Below are 20,277 nucleotides of genomic sequence, written 5' to 3' on the forward strand. Positions count from 1 at the left end.
GAACCTGAAGTATTTTTTTTGTGAAAAAAAGTTAAATGTTCATTTTTTTTTAAATATTCAAAAAATTCCTGTGAAGCACCTGAAGGGTTAATAAACTTCTTGAATGTGGTTTTGAGCACCTTAAGGGGTGCAGTTTTTAGAATGTTGTCACTTTTGGGTATTTTCTATCATATAGACCCCTCAAAGTGGCTTCAAATGTGATGTGGTCCATAAAAATAAAATCGTGTTGCAAAAATGAGTAATCGATGGTCAACTTTTAACACTTATAACTTCCTAACAAAAAAAATTTTGGTTCCAAAATTGTGCTGATGTAAAGTAAATATGTGGGAAATGTTACTTATTAAGTTTTTTGTGTGCCGTATCTCTGTGATTTAAGAGCATAAAAATTCAAATTTGGAAAATTGCGAAATTTTCAAAATATTCCCCAAATTTCTGTTTTTTTCACAATAAACGCAAGTTATTTGAATGAAATTTTACCACTACCATGAAGTACAATATATCATGAGAAAACAGTGTCAGAATCACCGAGATCCATGGAAGCGTTTCAGAGTTATTACCTCTTAAAGGGACAGTGGTCAGAATTGTAAAAATTGGCCCGGGAGTTAACGTGCAAACCACCCTTGGTAGTGAAGGGTCAGCGACGTCCTCTCTCACATGATCTCCTGTAAAGTATACATTACTATGGGCAGCAGGGTTCTTTTTCTCTTTCCTCTACCCCACATGTATGTTCAAAGCAATTACAAGCTTTCCATTATTGAATTTCATGCAAACCTAACTTCAAGATATCTGCTCATCTCTATTTCCTACACTTCACCAGAGATGCAATTAAGTTGCCCATCACCGGTGACAAATTTTAGACATCAAAGGGCCTTCAAGACACCCTCTGGTAGGGCCAAACCCCACTGCCAAATGCAGCATCATTGCATGTACCTTAGTGGATACATGGATGGTGATATGCAAGTGGTACCCAAACTGCCAACTTTTTAGTAGTGGACACATTTAGTAAAGGTCCTTTTTATGCAGCTTTATGTCAACTTAATATTCATGAACACTTAATTTAGGTATAGCTTTGAGTGGAGTAAATAAAGTTTACTAATTGTTGACAGCCATTTGTATCTTTGTTGTTGGGTTTCTTTTATGCCAGGACCATGTGCATTTCTGGTGACCCATATTTTAGCTCATGGTGCCCTTGTATGAAGTTATATTACACAGATATTCCCCACTGTCAGCCATACATCTAAAGGATGTCAATTCTATAATATAGCATTCAATGAAACATGGTACAGATATTTTCAGCAGATTCATCAAGTAAAATAATTGTCAGTTCATACATTGGCAGATGCTGTATAAGACTCTTGTGCAATATGCTGTACACCGTTGTAATATCACAAGTTCTTAATTCGTGATGATCTATTGATAGTTTAATGAATCATTATTGAAACAAGGCAACTTAAAGAACATTGTCAGTGGATGACTGAAAAATTCAATTAATTGAATTTTATTTTTTATGCAGAAGACCATATATAAAGTAGCATCAAGAAACGAGTCAGACACAGTATGGTTCACAATCCTGTGTTTCTCTGATCTTCCTCACCTTCAATTTCCTCATTTTATGATATTTTTAACAATCTACCTTAATATAATATTTGGAAACACTGCAGTTCTTGTTACAATTGTCTTTGATCCTCACCTACACACTCCTATGTATATATTTTTGAGTAATCTCTCAGTTCTGGATATTTTCTATACTTCTACCACTCTACCCAATCTTCTTATTATGCTTTCTACTCAACACAAGATAATATCACTGATCGGTTGTATAACACAGATGTATTTTTTCCTTTACTTTAGTTGCATGGAAAATAACCTTCTTACAGTTATGGCATATGACCGGTATGTGGCATTCTGCCATCCGCTCCACTATACCATGCACATAAGACCAAGAACCTGCCTTGTTGCGGCCATCTTCATAGGGTTTGCTTCATTATTAGAATCTATTACTTTTTCAGTTTTAGTCTCCAAATTAGTTTTTTGTACAACAAACCAAATTGATCACTTTTTTGTGACATTTCTGCATTGCTGAAGCTTTCCGGTACCGATACCACAAATGTTAATAATAAAATATACGCTCTAGGTGGACTGTTTGGTATGAGCACATTCATCATGACTTTGGTTTCTTACATTTATATTATATTTAATATCATGCAAATTCATTCTGCAGTTGGAAGAAGTAGAACTTTCTCGACCTGCGCCTCCCATCTCACCTCTGTACTTTCATATTATTGCACTATTATGTCATTATATATGAGACCTAAATCAATGTATTCTCCATCACAGGACAAGTTTTCCTCTCTTCTGTATATCGTACTGATCCCATTGCTCAATCCTGCCATTTACACTCTGAAGAATAAACAATTTAAAGATGCCTTTAAAAAACTAATAAATGTCATACTATCCCCAAAAAATAGATAACCTCAGATAAGGCTATTTTTATGACGAAACCTTCATGTAAAATACTTGAGATTAATTTCTAAAAGACCAGGATAAATAATGTAGCTCTAATAAAAGGGAAATTAATGAGTATATCCAAAAGTAATTTTGAGTGCTCGTGCACACTACCAATTACATCGGATGAGTGCTATATGGTTTTCACGGATAGCACTCGTACCCATGATATTCTATGAGGCTGTGCACATGTCTGATTTTTTTCTACGGACCAAGTGGTCAAAGGACAAAATCAGAAACATGTCTAATTTTGATCTGCTTTTCAGATTAAAATTGTTAATGCAAGTCTATAGGTCTGTGTAAAATATAGGACTGCACTTGGATCCAACTGAGCCTTGTCCAATTTTCACGGACTGTTCGAGGAAAACTAATGCAACTCTGATCAGAGTCTGATGAGAATAATTTGTACCATTTTTCTCGAATGGAGAGAAAACGGTTGTGTGCATTAACCTTTTTGGTGAAACTATAGGTGCTTCTCACAAAATTAGAGTATCATCAAAAAGTTAATTTATTTCAGTTCTTCAATACAAAAAGTGAAACTCATATATTATATAGAGTCATTCCAACCAGAGTGATCTATTTCAAGTGTTTATTTCTGTTAATGTTGATGATTATGGCTTATAGTCAATGAAAACCCAAAAGTCATTATCTCACTAAATTAGAATACTTTATAACACCAGTTTGAAAAATGATTTTAGAATCCAAAATGTTGGCCTACTGAAATGTATGTTCAGTAAATGCACTCAATATGGCAACATGGCGTGGAGGTGATCAGCCTGTGGCACTGCTGAGGAGTTATGGAAGCCCAGGTTTCTTTTGATAGGAGCCTTCAGCTTGACTGCATTGTTGGGTCTGGTGTCTTTCATCTTCCTCTTGATAATACCACATAAATTCTTTATGGGGTTAAGGTCAGACGGGGCGCCAGCGTGAATCAGCGGAGACTCTCATTCTCTCCTTGGAGGCCCGGATGGCATCCTGCATGGGGTCTCAAATGTCACGTGCCTCCACTGCCCAGTCTGCCACCCTAGAATCGGTGGACAACACGGACATGGGCACAGGGACACGCGGATGCTGACCGTAGTTAAGAAGGAATGGGGTCTGCCCGGTGGAGTCGGTTACGGCGTTGTTCAATGCAAACTCTGCCCACGGTAGCAAGGATGCCCAATCATCCTGCCTAGCCAAAGCAAAATGCCACAGGTATGTGACCAGAGTCTGGTTGGCCCTCTCTATCAACCCATTTGTCTCAGGATGGTATGCTGAAGAGAGATTCAACACAATGCTGAGTAGACGACAAAGCTCTCTCCAGAACCAAGATGCAAACTGGGACCTTGGTCACTGACAATCTTATCCGGCATCCCGTGTAGGTGGAAAATATGCTTGATAAACCATGCCGCCAAGGCCCGTGCAGAAGGTACCCGTGGAAGAGACACCAAGTGCACCATCTCGGAAAAATGGTTGGTGACTACCCAGATAGCGGTGCAGCCATGGGACTTGGTTAAGCCCACCACAAAGTCCATCCCGACCATTTCCCAGGGCCTGTCTGCCACCGGCAAGGGGTACAGTAGCCCAGCAGGGCATTGCTGAGGAGACCGATTCTTGGCGCAAGAGACACACGCTCGAACATAGTCTCTGACATCACGGGCCATATGCGGCCACCAGTACGTCTTTGCCAGGAGCTCAGATATCCTCTTGGTCCCAAAATGTCCACCCACCCTGGACGAGTGAGCCCAAGAGAGAACCCCAGGTCACAAATTAGGTGGAACGAGAGTCTTGCCCATGGGCACAGGCTCTAGCAAAACCGGGGCCACAGTTCTCAGGCTCTCTGCAGGGACAATTAACCGAGGCTCCTCCTGTGATGACACTATGGAACGAGAGAGAGCGTCGGCATGAATGTTCTTCTCCCCGGAGAGAAAATGGAGGGTGAAATGGAACCGGGAGAAGAACAGTGACAATCTAGCCTGGCGAGAATTTAACCACTGAGCAGTTTGAAGATACACCAAATTTTTGTGGTTGGTGTAGACTTGCATGGGAAAGCGAACTCCCTCCAGGAGGTGTCTCCACTCCGAGAAGGCCAAATTCATTGCTAGCAACTCACTGTCCCCGATGGAATAATTCCTCTCTGCCGGTGTGAAGGTCTTGGACAAAAAGAAGCAAGGGTGCTTCCGACCCTGAGCATTCTTTTGGAATAGGACTGCTCCAGCACCGACGGATGAGGCATCCACCTCCATTATAAAGGATTTATCTTCATCTGGGCGATGAAGAATAGGAGTACTAGCAAAGTGGGATTTTATAGAGAGGAAGGCCTTCAAGACCTCCTCCTACCACAATTTGGGATTCACTCCCTTCTTGGTGAGAGATCCCAAGGGAGATAACTAAGTTGAGAAGTGGGGAATGAACTGGCAATAATAGTTAATGAGCCCCATAAAGCGCTGCACCGCTTTGAGAGAATGGGGTTCCTGCCAGTCCATCATAGCCTGTAGCTTGGCAGGATCCATAGCCAATCCCTGGGCAGAAATGATATAGCCCAGGAAAAGCAAGGACTCCTGCTCAAACACACACTTCTCCAACTTGGCATAGAGGGAGTTTGCCTGTAGGTGGTCAAAGACTTTGCAAACATCCCTCCGGTGGGAGTCTATATCTGGAGAGAAGATGAGAATATCATCCAGATAGACTACAACCGAGGTGGAGAGCATATTCCGGAAGATATTGTTCACAAAGTCTTGGAAAACGGCTGGAGCATTGCAGAGCACGAAGGGCATCACTAGGTATTCATCGTGCCCATCCCTTGTTTTAAATGCCGTCTTCCATTTGTCCCCCTCACGAATGCGAATCAGATGGTAAGCACACTGCAGATCAAGCTTAGTCAATACCCTCACTCCCCGCAACCTATCGAAGAGTTCTGATATCAGGGGCAGAGGGTACTTGTTCTTAATGGTGATGGTGTTAAGACGCCTGTAATCTATGCATGGGTGTAGTTTTCCATTCTTCGTCTGCACGAAAAAGAATCCTGCCCCTGCAGGTGATGCTGACTTCCTTATGAATCCTCTGGCCAGATTCTCCTGGATGTACTGGGACATGGCCTCTGTCTCTGGGAGTGACAAAGGATAGACTCGACCCCGGGGAGGCTCTGCACCAGGCAAGAGGTCAATAGGACAGTCATAAGGGCGGTGAGGCAGAAGGGTCTCCGCAGTCCTCTTGGAGAACACGTCTGCATATGGCCAATAGTGCTTGGGGAGAGAGGAAAGATCTGCGGGTACCTCCGTAGTGGCAACCTGTACGCAATCCCTCAAACATCTACCCTCACAAGATTCACTCCATCCCAAAATCCTCCCTGTGGACCACACAATATGAGGAGAGTGGTACCGTAGCCAAGGTATCCCCAACAGGACCTCATCAATTCCCTCGGGAATGACTAACAGTGAGATGATCTCCTGATGGGACAGAGACATGGACAGAGTAAATGGGATGGTATGGTGTTTTATCTATGCGGGCAGTGTCAACCCATTCACCACTCATACAGTCACTGGTTTAGCGAGCATCTCCAGGGGTATTGCATGCCATTGGGCAAAGGCAGAGGACATGAAGTTGCCCTCCACCCCGGAATCCACGCAAAGCACGACCGTGTGAATGGATGGGCCAAAGGTAATTGTCCCCTTGAAGGACAATTTGAGAGAAAACATCACCATGTCTAAAGTACCTCCTCATACTACCACTAGATGCTGACGTCTCCCTGACCGCTGGGAACATTTCCTGGCATAATTTCCTGACTACTGGCAGACAGGACTGACCATGGGTACTCGAGCAACTCGGGACTTAGACCTCGCTCGAGAAACCTCCATGGGCTCCTATGCCTGAACCGGAGATTCCAGAGGTCTGGCGAAGGTGGGAGCCAGCCGAAATCTCTGCCTACACTGGGCTTGCTCCAACCCTCGCTCATGAAAACGAAGGTCGATGCGAGTGGAGACCGCTATTAGCTCCTCCAGTGTGTCGGGAATCTCCCTAGTGGCCAAAGCATCCTTCACATGGTCAACCAGCCCCCTCCAAAATACAGGGATAAGGGCTTTATCCGGCCACTCCAGCTCAGATGCTAACGTCCGGAAGTGGACGGAAGAGTGACTGACCATAATAATGATAATAATAATTTTATTTCTATAACACCAACATATTCCGCAGCACTTTACATTACATAGGGGACTTCTACAGACAATAGACATTACAGCATAGCATAGCAATAAACACATAGATCAAAACAGATGCCAATAGGAATGAGGGCTCTGCTCGCAAGCTTACAATCTATAAGGGAAAAGGGGAGACACGAAAGGTGGATGGTGACAATTGCTTTTATTGTTTGGACCATCCCTGGTGTAAGAATTGGGTGTTCCTGTTGCTGCATGAACCAGTTAACAGTCTAAATATGTAACAGTACAGACACAGAGGGCTATTAAATGCAAAAAGCATGTGAGAACATGATGCGAGGAACCTGGATACGGTAAAAAATTTTGAAATGAGCCACACAGGAATATTTAGGTTAGTGCGTTGAGGCGATAGGCCAGTCTGAACAATTGCGTTTTTAAGGCACGCTTAAAACTGTGGGGATTGGGGATTAATCATATTAGCCTGGGTAGTGCATTCCAAAGAATCGGCGCGGTACGTGAAATGTCTTGGAGACGGGAGTGGGAAGTTCTGATTAATGAGGATGTTAACCTCAGGTCATTAGCAGAACAGAGGGCATGGGTCGGGTGGTAGGCTGAGACAAGGGAGGAGATGTAGGATGGTGCTGAACCATGGAGGGCTTTGTGGGTGAGGGTAATAAGTTTATACTGAATTCTGGAGTGGATGGGTAGCCAGTGTAAGGACTGGCACAAGGTAGAGGCATTGGTATAGCGATTGGTGAAGAATATGATCCTGACTGCAGCATTCAGGACGGATTGGAGAGGGGAGAGTTTGGTAAGAGGGAGACCGATTAGTAGAGTTACAATAATCCAGACGAGAATGAATAAGAGAAACAGTAACAGTTTTTGCAGAGTTGAAAGTAAGAATCGGTTGAATTATAGAAATGCTTTTGAGGTGCAGATAACAAGAGAGAGCCAGTGATTGGATGTGGGGGGTGAATGAAAGCTCGGAATCAAGAATGACCCCAAGACAGTGGGCATGTTGCTGGGGAGTAATGGTGGAACCACACACGGAAATGGCAATGTCGGGCATAGGTAGGTTGGTAGAGGGAGGAAACATGAGGAGTTCAGTTTTTGACAGGTTCAGTTTCAGATAGAGGGAGGACATGATGTTAGAGACAGCAGTAAGACAATCACTGATGTTTTCCAAAAAGGCAGGTGTGATATCAGGAGAAGAAATGTATAATTGAGTGTCATCAGCATAGAGATGATACTGGAACCCAAATCTACTGATTGCTTGACCAATAGGGGCAGTATACAAAGAGAAGAAGAGGGGGCCTAGAACCAATCCTTGAGGAACCCCAACAGTAAGAGGAAGATGGGAGGAGGAGGAGCCAGCAAAAGATACAGTAAAGGAGCAGTCAGAGAGATAGGAGGAGAACCAAGAGAGAATGGTGTCCTTGAGGCCAATAGAACAGAGCATAGTGAGAAGGACCTGATGAGCCACAGTGTCACAGTGTCGAATGCTGTGGAGAATGCATGAACCCTGTGACAGTGTCAGCAGTTGGAGCGCCGTATCATGGGTGACTTGAGGTCCAAAAAAGACCTATTTCAGAGTGCTCAGGAACCGCGAAGCACTCTGCACCACACGATCATCGTGCTCCCACAGCGGCATAACCCACTCCAACGCCCTGTCCGACAACAGAGATACGATAAATCCCACTTTAGCCTGCTCATGCAGCCAGGAGCTCCAGGTGTATCGCACACTGGCTCACGAATCCCCTACATGACTTGCTATCACCATAGTGCTTATCGGGCAGCGGGAGGTCGGAAAAGGTCGGAACAGAGGTGGCAGTGGCCAAACTTGCTGCAGCCACGCTAGCAGCCTGGACAGCTACTGCGGTAACATCCACAGCTGAGGTTGTGCGCTCGAGAGCTGCCAACCTGCCCTCCAGCTGCTGGATGCACCGCTGCAGTCGCTGTTCGTTCGTCTGCCATTACTATCCAGACCCTGGTGCTAGTATATTGTTAGGGCCTGTGGAGTGGACCAAATAATATAAAAGGATATATGAGGTGCGTTCGCAGCCCAGGGTCTACCGTGCAGAGATGGAACCTGCTGCTGAGTTCTGGAGGAACACAAAGGCGGATGAACGCTTGCTCACACGAGGGTTAGCCTCACCCATTGTGAATGGAAACGAACTCTGTTGCTTTCACAGAGTTGCAAAATGAACGCTGTGCCCTGTTAGCAGTCACAGGGTGCAGCTGATAGATGCTTACCACACTAAGTGCTTACAGTGCTGCTCTGGTGCATGCCATTAACCACTCTAACTAAGGCCTGTAAAGCGCACTACTTGTGCACGGCGCTGCACTGGCGGTCACTGCTAATAGACGCAGCAATATTGTGCCTGGTGCTGGATGGCACAGTCTGGCGCTAGCTAACTCAATCACCCTACACATACAATAATGCTAGGGAGGGGATCATAATGAGTCATTCACCAGGTCTCAGACACTCATCCACACATACACAAATTTTATTTTATTTTAGCGCATGGCTGGGCGGCCATACAAACCTTTCATAGCTACAGTCTTCCGGAACCTTCCCAGTGGTCCAATCGGAGCAACAACAGGACCTGAGCATGTGACCTCCAGCCTCCAATGAGAGGTCATCCCACGGGCATGCTCAGTAGGCCAAAAGAGGGGCTTAGTCCCAAGAGCTGCTATCTGCTGGCTAGTGCGGGTTACTATAGCTGAACCAAGGGTGGCAGCAGTAAACAAACCAACAGCACTAGCCTGAGGAAGATGCCGGGGTCAACGTCTCTGCTGAGCAGCCCCCTCTGCGGTCGGGACAGAGTGGGAGACCACAGAAGGCAAAGCTCGGGATTCCTCCTGTGCAGAGGCAGAAACCCGATGCCTAACAAACACCAACCCTAATTCCCCTTCACCATGGCCTCGCTTTTTCCAGTCATGTTGCTCAGATAGTGTGGTAGGTGCACAGAGTTAGCAAAAAAAAATTAGATTTTTAACTCTGCAACAGCTCTGCAAACAGCTGAATTTCAACGGCAGTAAATTACAAGGTGAACTATGGCGTGCTGAATGGCGTTAGTCACGGAAGAATTATTTAAGTGTGGATGAGGCCTGTATGACAAACTGACAATGAAGATATGCTACCAACAATTTGAAAGTCAGATGTCCCCTACTGTATGACGTTAGTAACAGAAGATTTTTTTGGTGTCCACTGGATCAGGCCTCTATAGCACACTAGATGCTACAAACAATTTGAAAGTGAAGTGTCCCTTACTGTATGACCTTAGTAACAGAATAATTTTTCTGTGGCCTCTGGATCAGGCCTCTACAACACACAAGATGCTTCAAACAATTTGAAAGTCTGATGTCCCCTACTGTATGTCGTTAGTAACAGAATAATTTTTGGGGGGCCTTTGGAGCAGGTCTCTATAACATACTAGATGCTACAAACAATTTGAAAGACAGATCCCCTACTGTATGATGATTAGAAACAGAATTTTTTTTCTTATGTGCTTGAGATCTGCAGACAGCTTAATTTCAACACAACAAAATGACAAAGTGGGATACGACGGGCCGTATAATGTTTTGCAACAGAAAAATTATATATTTTTTTAATGTGAATTAGGACTGCAGACAGTTTCATATCACCACAGCACTAAGGCCTCTTTCACACATGAGGTTTTTGCCATCAGTCGCAATCCATCAAATTTTGAAAAAAATGGATCCAGTGACTGATACCGCCGGATCCGTTTTTTTCTCATAGACTTCTATTAGTGACGGATTCCGACTGACGGTTGCACTTTTCATCCGTTGTTCCCCGGATCTCTCGGAAATTGTTTGTCTGGCGGCCGGAGACGACGGACAAAGTAACATTTTTTGTCTCCATCGAAAAGTCGGACAGTGACGGATTCTGGCGCCATCCGTCATTTGCTAGAATGGAAGCCTATGGGCGCCGGATCCGTCGCTGTTCACCAAATGACGGAATCAGCGACAGATTCAGTTTTCTTAAACTGAGCATGCTCCAATTATTATTGCCTGGTAGGGCAGTCAGATCTGGCGAAAAAACTGATCCGTCGCATCAGTTTTTCTCAAACTGCGACGGATCCGTCGATCCATCAAGCCGAGGGATTGTGACTGGGCTCAAAAAACTGAAGAGTGAAAGTAGCCTAAGTTACAAGATGGGATACAGCTGGCTGTTTCACATTTAGCTAGTGAAAAAAAAGATTTAGGCTGTGTGCCCACGTTGCGTTTTTGTAAGCGTTTCCGCAGCTTTTGAGCCGGCTCAGACGCTGCAGAAACGCTTAAAAGAAGCATCATATTCAATTTAATGCATTTTTGGCTTTTTGTGCCAATGCATGCGTTTTTAAACGCTCAGGAAACGCTTAGCGGCTAAAAACGCAGCATGCTCATTAATTTCCGCATTGCTCATTTCCGCATTGCTCCATGTTTTTAGCCATTTCCAATGTTACCAGAAAACGTGCGGAAAAAAACTAAAAATAAAAACACACGTTTTCTGGGAAGGAGATCAGTTTCCTGAGCGTTTAAAAACGCTAACGTGGGCACATAGCCTCAGTGCGCTATACTCATACATGGAACGCAGTAGAAACAGTGCACAACACACTTGTAGGACATGTGCCCTGTGGACCTCAGTAATGGCAAAAAAAAATGAACTGCTGGAAGGTCAATTTCACAGCCATATTGAACAGTAGCTAAAGTATCTGACTGATAAAGAATTGCCTAGCTAAAATCTTGTTGCTAACAGTGCCAGCGTCAAGAGGAGCCTCTCTGAGCTGTTACAGTGTCAAAATGGTGCTAAAACAAGATGTCCGCCCTCTATATGGAGAGGGACATGTGATTTCAGCAGCCAATGACACAAGCCGTTGTGTCAGGACATTGTGGATGTTTACTGCACCCTGATTGGCTAGCCGCAATGTGCACACATAAACTTAGGAAAAAAATAAATTACCGTTTACAATAACGCCGCGCTTTGAGTTCTGCAAACCCATTCCACTCATCAAACATGTGTCAAATGCTCATTATCATTGCTAAAGTGCTGAAAATACTTTTGTGGCAGCGCAAATATTTTCCCGCACTTTTTATCAAATGTTAGTTTCCAATTACATCTGATTTTATAAAATTTTGCTCTTGATTCCAATCAGGAATCCGAATGTGTCACATTCGTGCTGAATTTATGTTTGGCGATCGATTTCCTAACAAATTCGCTCATCACTAGTCATGATTGGCTTGACAAAAGAAATGCGACACTTGTAGCCCATGTACTGGATCCGTCTGTGTGTGGTGGCTCTTGAAGCAATGACTCCAGCAGCAGTCCACTCCATGTGAATCGCCCCCAGATTTTTGAATATCATTTTCAAACAATCCTTTCAAGGCTGTGATTATTAACTTTCCATTAATATGCTTGGATATAGCACTCTGTGAACAGCTAGCTTCTTTAGCAATGATTGTGGAGCCTACTGAAACAGACTAAGGGACCATTTTAAATGCTTAGGAAGCCTTTGCAGGTGTTTTTTGTTAATTACCATATTCTAATTTACTGACTTAATGACTTTTGGATTTTCATTAGCTGTAAGCCATAATCATCATTATCAGAAATAAACACTTGAAATAGATCACTCTGTTTGTAATGACTCCATATAATATATGATTTTCAGTTTTTGTATTGAAGAACTGAAATAAATTAACTTTTTCATGATATTCTAATTTTGTGAGAAGCACCTGTATGTGACAGAATAGATGAGGCTATATCTATCTTTTCTCTCTAAAGGAAAATACTGTACACTTTCATCATTTATAATATTTAAAATATTTTACTAGATATGAGCAGAATGTCAAAATTTTAATTCACCAAATTGTGCAGATTTTCCCCAGAAATTTGATTTGCAGCAAAGTTATTTATTATTCTTTGCGGTTTACCAGATCATTAAGCAAAATAAATATAAGATGTAGAATGTAAAAAAATACTTATACTCACCTCACCACTAACTTTCCTGGCTTGTGTGAGGCAGTGACTGGAGTCATATGCGTGGGTCGCTACGTGTCCCCCAGGATGCGCATGCAAGCATATTGAGGCCGCGGGAGTGCATTGCTGTTACAGGAATAGTAATAAAAAGTGAGTGTCCAAGGTGGATTTAGGTAAACCTGTCAAGGGCTTTCATTTTTGAAACGGGCTACTGGAAGGTAGCAGGGTCGGCCATTTCCTGCCCAGGCAGGGTTTTCCCTGTGGCCTACGGCCATGGGTTCCCTTGTTAAAACCCTTGCACCAGAGGGTTGGATGTGTTAGTGTCGAGTTTGCAGCAAGCAGAGCAGACGGCTCTGCAAAAGATCTGCATGTGTGAGAGGACACAGAGCCAAGCAGAGTGAACTCTGGCACCCCACCCCTCAGCGTGATACGGTAGTGCAGTCACTCTGGACAACCGGACGTATATATGGCCTGTCTTGTTTCCAGGTTGCGCTGGATACTGTGTGCTGTACACTGTGTGAGTTTGGACATTAAACACATTTTGTTTTGAACTTTGGTGGGTGAAGTGAATTATAGGGTGTACCAACCCGGGAAAATGAAGCCCGAGCAACTGTATCATGTTTACCTGCTAAAAGCCTGGAAGGACCGAGAATGTTTGGTCACGGAGGCTGCAAACCTGTGTGGATTTTTCCACAGCATGTGCACAACTAATCTGCATTTCACATAGATTAACATTGGCTGTGCACTACACTGCGGATTTGATGCGAATCAGTGTGGCCAAAAACGCTGCAAATCCGCATCTAAATCTGCAACGTGTGCACAAAGCCTTAGGGGCAATTATTCTGGGGCACAGCATAGGACAGATATTTTTACTCAGGAATGTTATAATGACACTGTTATTTTTAAGGGCACCATGTTGGGATGCGCTGCAGAAGACCAGAAAAGATGTAAAGAACCTAGGGAGGGACAGCTGCCTCAAGCACCTTTCTCCCAAATGTGAGATCGGAGGAGTCAACCAAATCCAATCTATAGTGTTTAAAAAATGTAGATGGTGAGGACCATGTAGCTGCCTTACAAATGTCCTCGATGGATGCTTCCGACCTTTCTGCCCATGATGTCGCCACAGCTCGACTGGAGTGCGCTCTTATGCCTTCCAGAATTTCTGTGCCACCTGCTGTATAAGCCAAAGAAGTTGCCTCCCTAATCCACCTGGCTAAAGTGTTCTTGTCAGGTTGGTTCCATTATACTCAAGAAGAATTTTTAGCGCTTATGCCAAGATCCATTACAATGATACCTTGATTGATGAAATCCGTCTTGTGGTTGTTGTTTAGTCTTTATTTTCACTTTTGAGTTAATGAGATTCTCGTGCGTCGGGGCGACCTGTGAGGTGTCTTCATTTGGTGCTCTGATTAGGTATTCATCGGTATGGCTTCTGAGAGGTCAGTGACCTGCCCCCTATTTTACATACTGAATATTATATATTTTAAAAAATAAAATCCCTTTCAGCCTGCGCAGCAGCATGATCGCATGTATAATGTGCATTTTATTCTTTCATTTGCTTGTAAAAATAAAATCTTTTATATGCTTTCATTAAAAAAAAATCTGTTTCACAATGGTGCAGGCGGCGCCTGCACAGTAGCAGGTATCGGTGATCCGATAGATGTCACTGCGCAGGCGCCAGCCGACCCATCTTGCTAGATGAAAAAAATTGCCTCCTCAAAGATGGCGCCTGCGCAGTAGCATCTAGCTGATCTATTGGTTCACTGTGAGCTGGGTCAATGAAGTGAGGTGACCTCAATGAGTTCACCGCTAGCACCGTGAAAATTGTCATCCATATGTCATCAGTGTGCACGTGTGTGGCAAGCATTTTGTCTGTGCTGCTGATAGAAAACTGACATGTCTACGGGTTTTTCACATGGACACATGGTCCATGTGAAAAACCTGACACGTGTATGCCACCATTGAAAACAATTGGTGTGCATATGTCCGTATTTGCGGCCCTTATAAAATGGACCGCATTCAGACACAAAAAAAGGATGTGTGAAGGAGGCCAAACATAGGTTAACTGACAGAAAATGAAAAAGCGAAAAGATAGAGAATGGCAACAGAAGCACATTTTTTTTTACATAGTTCAGAATTTTTTATGATGACCAGTAAAATGATACATACAATATTGATATTTTGTGCAATTCCAGTGACCTGGAGAATCATGTTTTCTGGTCCTTCTTATCATATAATTATTTTTATTTTGCTTTAATTATTGTGTTATCTTTACCGTTGTTACTTATGACTAGGGATGAGCGATATTGCCTGATATCATATCGGAATTCCGATTTCCGATATTGAAAAAATATTGGAAATCGGATATGCAAGTCAATGGAAGAAAAAAATTGGAATTACAAAATGACCACTACAGTGCTATATAATGGATAAAATGGAGGGGAAACACCTCAGGATAATGGGGAAGGAGTTTGCAGAGGAGCAAAAAAATCGCTAGAAAAATGCACAGAGCGAAAGCTGTAGCAGGAAAACATCTTCTTAACAGATGTGTTTTTTCTTTGGGTTAGGATTAGTTGGGGTAGGGTTAGGGTTTATGGTTAGTAGGGTAAGGGTTAGGGGTTAGGGATAGTTAGGGTTAGTGATTTTACATTATTAAATTAAAACTGCCGGTGGTGGTGTCAATATGTCCTTTGACTGATATGTGTCCGCGTTCAGCTCACCTTGTTTTGCAGGGAGTTTCCAGGATCACCACATGGAGGAACGGATACACTCCCTTTAAACCATGCTTAGTCTTCTTCTGCTGATTATATTACTGTTATTCAGTAATTCTGCATATTGATATTCTGCTTTTGATTCATGTACATCTGCTCCTACTGCTTCCTAAACCTCTGTCTATGGTTATCCTGCTATTGGCTGGTCGCAGAATGTCCCAAACCCAGAGGAAATATGCAGAAGTAACAGTAGGCACAGGAACTTGAGAGAACCAGCTGGTGAGTCTAGAACCTGTATAGGCAGCAGAAATCAGCATAAGAGCCAATGGAACTAATGGGCACCAGCTGACGTTACCTGAGGCCGATAACTAAGCAGGAGGTAACCTGTGCCAGAATGCACTACCAAGGACCAGCAGACGATGCTGGAACTCGGATACCACAAAGGAGGGACCTAAGCCATTGACTCTACTGAGAACCAGCTGACGTTACTGGAACCCAGATAAGTAGCAGAAGGTAAAAGTGCCAGTGGCTGTACTGGGCAACAGCTGACATTACTGTAGCCCGGATACCACAATGTAGTAGTGACATAAGCCAAAAGCACTGCCGAGAAGCCCAAAAACCCCCCACAAAGACGCAAGTTCAAGAGCAAAAAGACAGGAGTCCGGGGACATCTCCATCTGTCTTCTTGTCTTGGGTCTTCTGCATCTGTCTTCCTGTCTTGGGTCTTCTGCATCTGTCTTCCTGTCTTGGGTCTTCTACTGGAGTAATGTCTTCTCGGCAGATGGTGCAAGAGCCACATTTGCCCCCGCAACCCGGACACAGTCTTCTTTACTCCGCAGTCGCAGCAGGGGAGGAGGAGGGCCTACTGGCACTGTTGAGACCAGCCTTGAGCGCCAGGTCCCGGAGTCCACGTAGGGGGCTCCTACACTGCCGACACCACAGATAACAGCAAACTGAGCCGGAATGATATACGGCGGGGGTGTAGAACAGTGCGGCGGACACAACCATGTAATGGCGAGCGTTGTTGAATCACAGTTTGGAGCAGGAGGTACCCGTGCCCTTGGGCACTCCCGAGAACCAGCTGGCGATGCTGGAACTTGGTTTACCCCTCGGGGGAGGCACCTGGGTCCGCACTTCACTGCCATGAAACAGCTGGCGTGGCTGGATTCCACCTCTTGTGCTTCTGCCTATAGGTGTTTGGCATCTGTCGTCCTTTTTTTCCACTTTTGTCTAACGAGGTACAGCTGGCGTTACTGTTGCCCAGAAGCACAGCATGCTGTGAAAGTGGCAGTCACGGAAATGGGCACTAGCTGGCGGTACTAGAGCCCAGAAACACGGCATGCTGTGAAATCAGCAGTCACGGAAATGGGCACTTGCTGGCAGGACTAGAGCCCAGAAACACGGCATGCTGTGAAATCAGCAGTCACGGAAATGGGCACTAGCTGGCGGTACTAGAGCCCATTGAAAACAGTATGAGGTGAAAGAGTCAGTCACAGAACAAGGAGGTAGATGTTGGTAGTCGAGGCCAGAGCACTGGCATAACAGATGACACTGTGTGCAACATAGGCACATGACAGAGCATGCATACTGCTACCAACCATGCATGTAACCTGTCTACTCTGGCCCAGGGAAGCAAAAGTCACCAGAAATCCAGGCCTGGTTCATTTTTAGGAATGTAAGCCGGTCGACATTTGCAGCGGATAGTCTGGTGCGTTGGTCTGTTAGTACATTGCCAGCTGCACTAAAGACACAATCAGAAATCACACTGGCACCAGGACAAGCCAGGACCTCCAAGGCATACTGGCTAAGCTCGGGCCATGTATACAACTTGGAGACCCAAAACTTGAAGGGGGCAGATCCATCCTGAAGCACACTGACAGGGGTGGAGAGGTATTGTGCCACCATGTCACGGTAACGTTGCCTCCTAGTACGTTGCACTGTCTGTGCTGATGGTGCCCGAACTGTTGGCAAGTTCAGAAACCATTAGAACAGGTTGGGTATACTGAACCTGTCAGTAGCAGATGTACTGCTTCTGCTACCGGCTTCGGAATGGATTCCGCTGGGCGCAGGATGCACTGAGGTGCCTGCTAGTGCACTCGCATCACTGCTATGCGGTGGAAAAGAGTACATGAGTGAATTAACCAGTGCATCTTGGTACTCCTGCATTTTACTTGCCCGATTCAACGGTGTAATTAGGCTTTGAAGGCTGTTCCGGTAACATGGATCTAAGAGGGTGGCCACCCAGTAGTCATTTGTGTGGAGAATACGAGCCACGTGTCGGTCGTTTCTCAGACACTGCAGCATGAAGTCACTCATGTGCTGAAGGCTGCCAACTGGCCATGCATCGCTGTCACCAGCTGGAGGAATGTGCTCTGGCTGCTCTGCATCACCCCATCCACGCTCTATCTGGTGACTACTAATAGAGCACTGTGTAATTTCCTCCTCTGGCTCATCCTCATAGTCCTCCTCATCCTCCTCGCTTGCTGTGTCCTGCCTGGACCTTTGTGAGGCACCCACACAGCTTTGTACAAACTGGGCCGATGAAGATTGCCTGTTTGGTGCAAGTGTCTCATCATACTCCTCCTCCTCCAGAGAAACCTCATCCCCTAGTCCTTTAAGTGATGATTCTATAAGGCATATAAGGGGAATAGTCAGGCTGAGTAGGGCAGCATCCGCTCTCACCATCAGAGTGGAGTCCTCAAAGCACTTCAAAATGGTGCATATGTCCTTCATGGATGCCCACTCTGTGGTTGTAAAGTGGGAGGGCTGAGATGTATGTCGCCTACTTTGCGCCTGCTGCAGCTGCAACTCTAAAATTGCAGGTTGCTGCTCACACAACCTCCGCAGCATATGCAAAGTCAAATTCCACCTGTTGGGGAGGTCAACAATGATGCGGTGCTCGGGCAGGCCCAATCTGCACTGCATGGCTGAAAGGTGCGATGTAGCCATGCTTGAACGCTGCAAATGAGAGCACTCGTATCTGACTTTGTGTAGCAGCTCCTCAAGGTCAGGATAGTTCCTAAGGAATCTCTGCACCACCAAGTTTAGGACATGGGCAAGGCATGGAATGTGAGTCAGACCACCTAGGCCCAGAGCCGCGACCAGGTTTCGGCCGTTGTCACACACCACCATACCTGGCTGGAGGTTGAGCGGCGCAAGCCACATGTCGCTCTGCTCCTTGAGCGTGTTCCACAGCTCAGTTGCGGTGTGGCTAACATCACCCAGATAAACCAATTTCAACACGGCCTGTTGATTTTAGGCCGATGCAGTGCTGAAATCGGTTGTTGTGGTACGTCTGGGTGCTGGCGAGTCTGATGAGGAGTATGAGGAGGAGTCAATTTGTACGGAGGAGAGGCCTGCAATCCGTGGAGTTGGCAGGACCCGCGCACTTGCACTGTCTACTTCAGTTCCAGGCTCAACTACATTTACACAATGGGCGGTGATGGAAATGTAGCATCCCTGGCCATGCTGACTGGTCCACGCGTCGGTGGTCAGGTGGACCTTGCTACTAACTGCATTTTGTAGCGCACGCTTAATTTTACACTCCACATGCTGTTGCAGGGCGGGGACGGCTTGCCTGCTGAAGTAGAAGCGGCTGGGAACGCTGTATTGTGGGATTGCAAACCCCAACATATCAATAAAGGCTGGCTTGCTCACCAGCCAGAATGGTAGCATTTCCACTGCAAGCAGTTTGCCAATGCGAGAATTCATACCCTGTGCTCGTGGGTGGTTTGCTGAGTACAGGCGCTTTTTCTCCCACACCTGTGTGACAGATGACTGTACACTGGATTGGGAGTGTGAGGATGCCAGCGACTGGGATGCTGATGCCGACGAAGTACAGACAGTGTGCAGCTGTACAACACTGCCTGCAGATGCACCCTGGCATTCTGGCGAGGAAGCGGGAGCAGCTGTTTGCAAGCTGGAGTGAGAGGTGGCCGCTGTGGCTGAAGAGGTGGAAGGTGGGGAACCAGCTGCAGGTGGAGAATCATCTTGGGTGTGATGCTGCCACTCCACAGGGTGCCTCTTCCTGGCATGCGTCAACATATTGGTGGTATTAAGGTTGCTGACGTTCTTCCCTCTCCGCACAGTTTGTCGACAAAGCTTGCATCTGACTACTGTAACGTCATCTGCAACTTGGTCGAAAAAGGCCCATGCACCACAACTCTTGGGTGCACCCCTTGTGTTCTTTAAAAGAGCCCTGCTCCTAACGGGTGCTGAAGTTGAGGGAGCCGACAAACAATTTTTCCCTCTTCCTCTCCCACATGGACGGCCACGCTGCGCCACATCTGCAAGCTCTTCCTCTGAGCTATCCCCACTTGTTTGCTGCCCCTCAGCATGCCAAGATGGGTCAAGGACCTTGTCATCCAATACACTTTTGTCAGCAGAAACTGGCAGCTGAGTTTCATCATCATCTGCTGACTGGGGTCTGGTCACTGTGGGCACTGGCCCACCCTCCACTTCTTCCTCAGACGGACACAGTGGTTGTGCATCTGTGCACACTACCTCTTCTTCAGCTGCAGGAATGCTGTCTGGCTGGCACACAGATTCCAAGCCAACAGATTCTGAGAAGAGGATTAAGGTTGGCTCCTGGCCCTCTGAATGTCTGGGCAATTTAGTGGGCGGTGAAGAAGCAGATGGGTGCTGCTCTTCAGTGGCCTGACCCGATGTGGTGGAGAGGTCCTGGGAGGATGCTACGCTTATTGAGGTGGATTCCTCAGCTGCCATCCAACCAACAACAGTTTCTACTTGATCCTCTCTTTTCTGCCTTTGGCCCTGCGCTCCTAACAAGCTGCGCATAAATGACTGCTGCCGGGTGAAAGTAGGTGCTGAGTGACTTGGGCCTGCTGCTTGCTCTGGATGTGCACCATGTCTAGCTGCTGATGCACCTCTTCCGCGGCCGCCGCGGGGATGTCCCTTACTCCCTGCCTTCTTCATCTCTATTGAT

The 20,277-nt window shown here is 45.6% G+C and overlaps 1 pseudogene; it reads left to right on the forward strand.

The window, feature by feature from the left end:
- The first annotated feature begins 1,702 nt into the window (after window positions 1–1,702).
- LOC141059739 (olfactory receptor 5AR1-like) lies at window positions 1,703–2,472 on the forward strand (annotated as a pseudogene).
- Window positions 2,473–20,277: the final 17,805 nt, after the last annotated feature.

This window comes from Dendrobates tinctorius, unplaced genomic scaffold (genome assembly GCF_039654945.1).
Source record: "Dendrobates tinctorius isolate UK_male_01 unplaced genomic scaffold, ASM3965494v1 ptg000230l, whole genome shotgun sequence".
NCBI classification, from domain to species: Eukaryota; Metazoa; Chordata; class Amphibia; order Anura; family Dendrobatidae; genus Dendrobates; species Dendrobates tinctorius.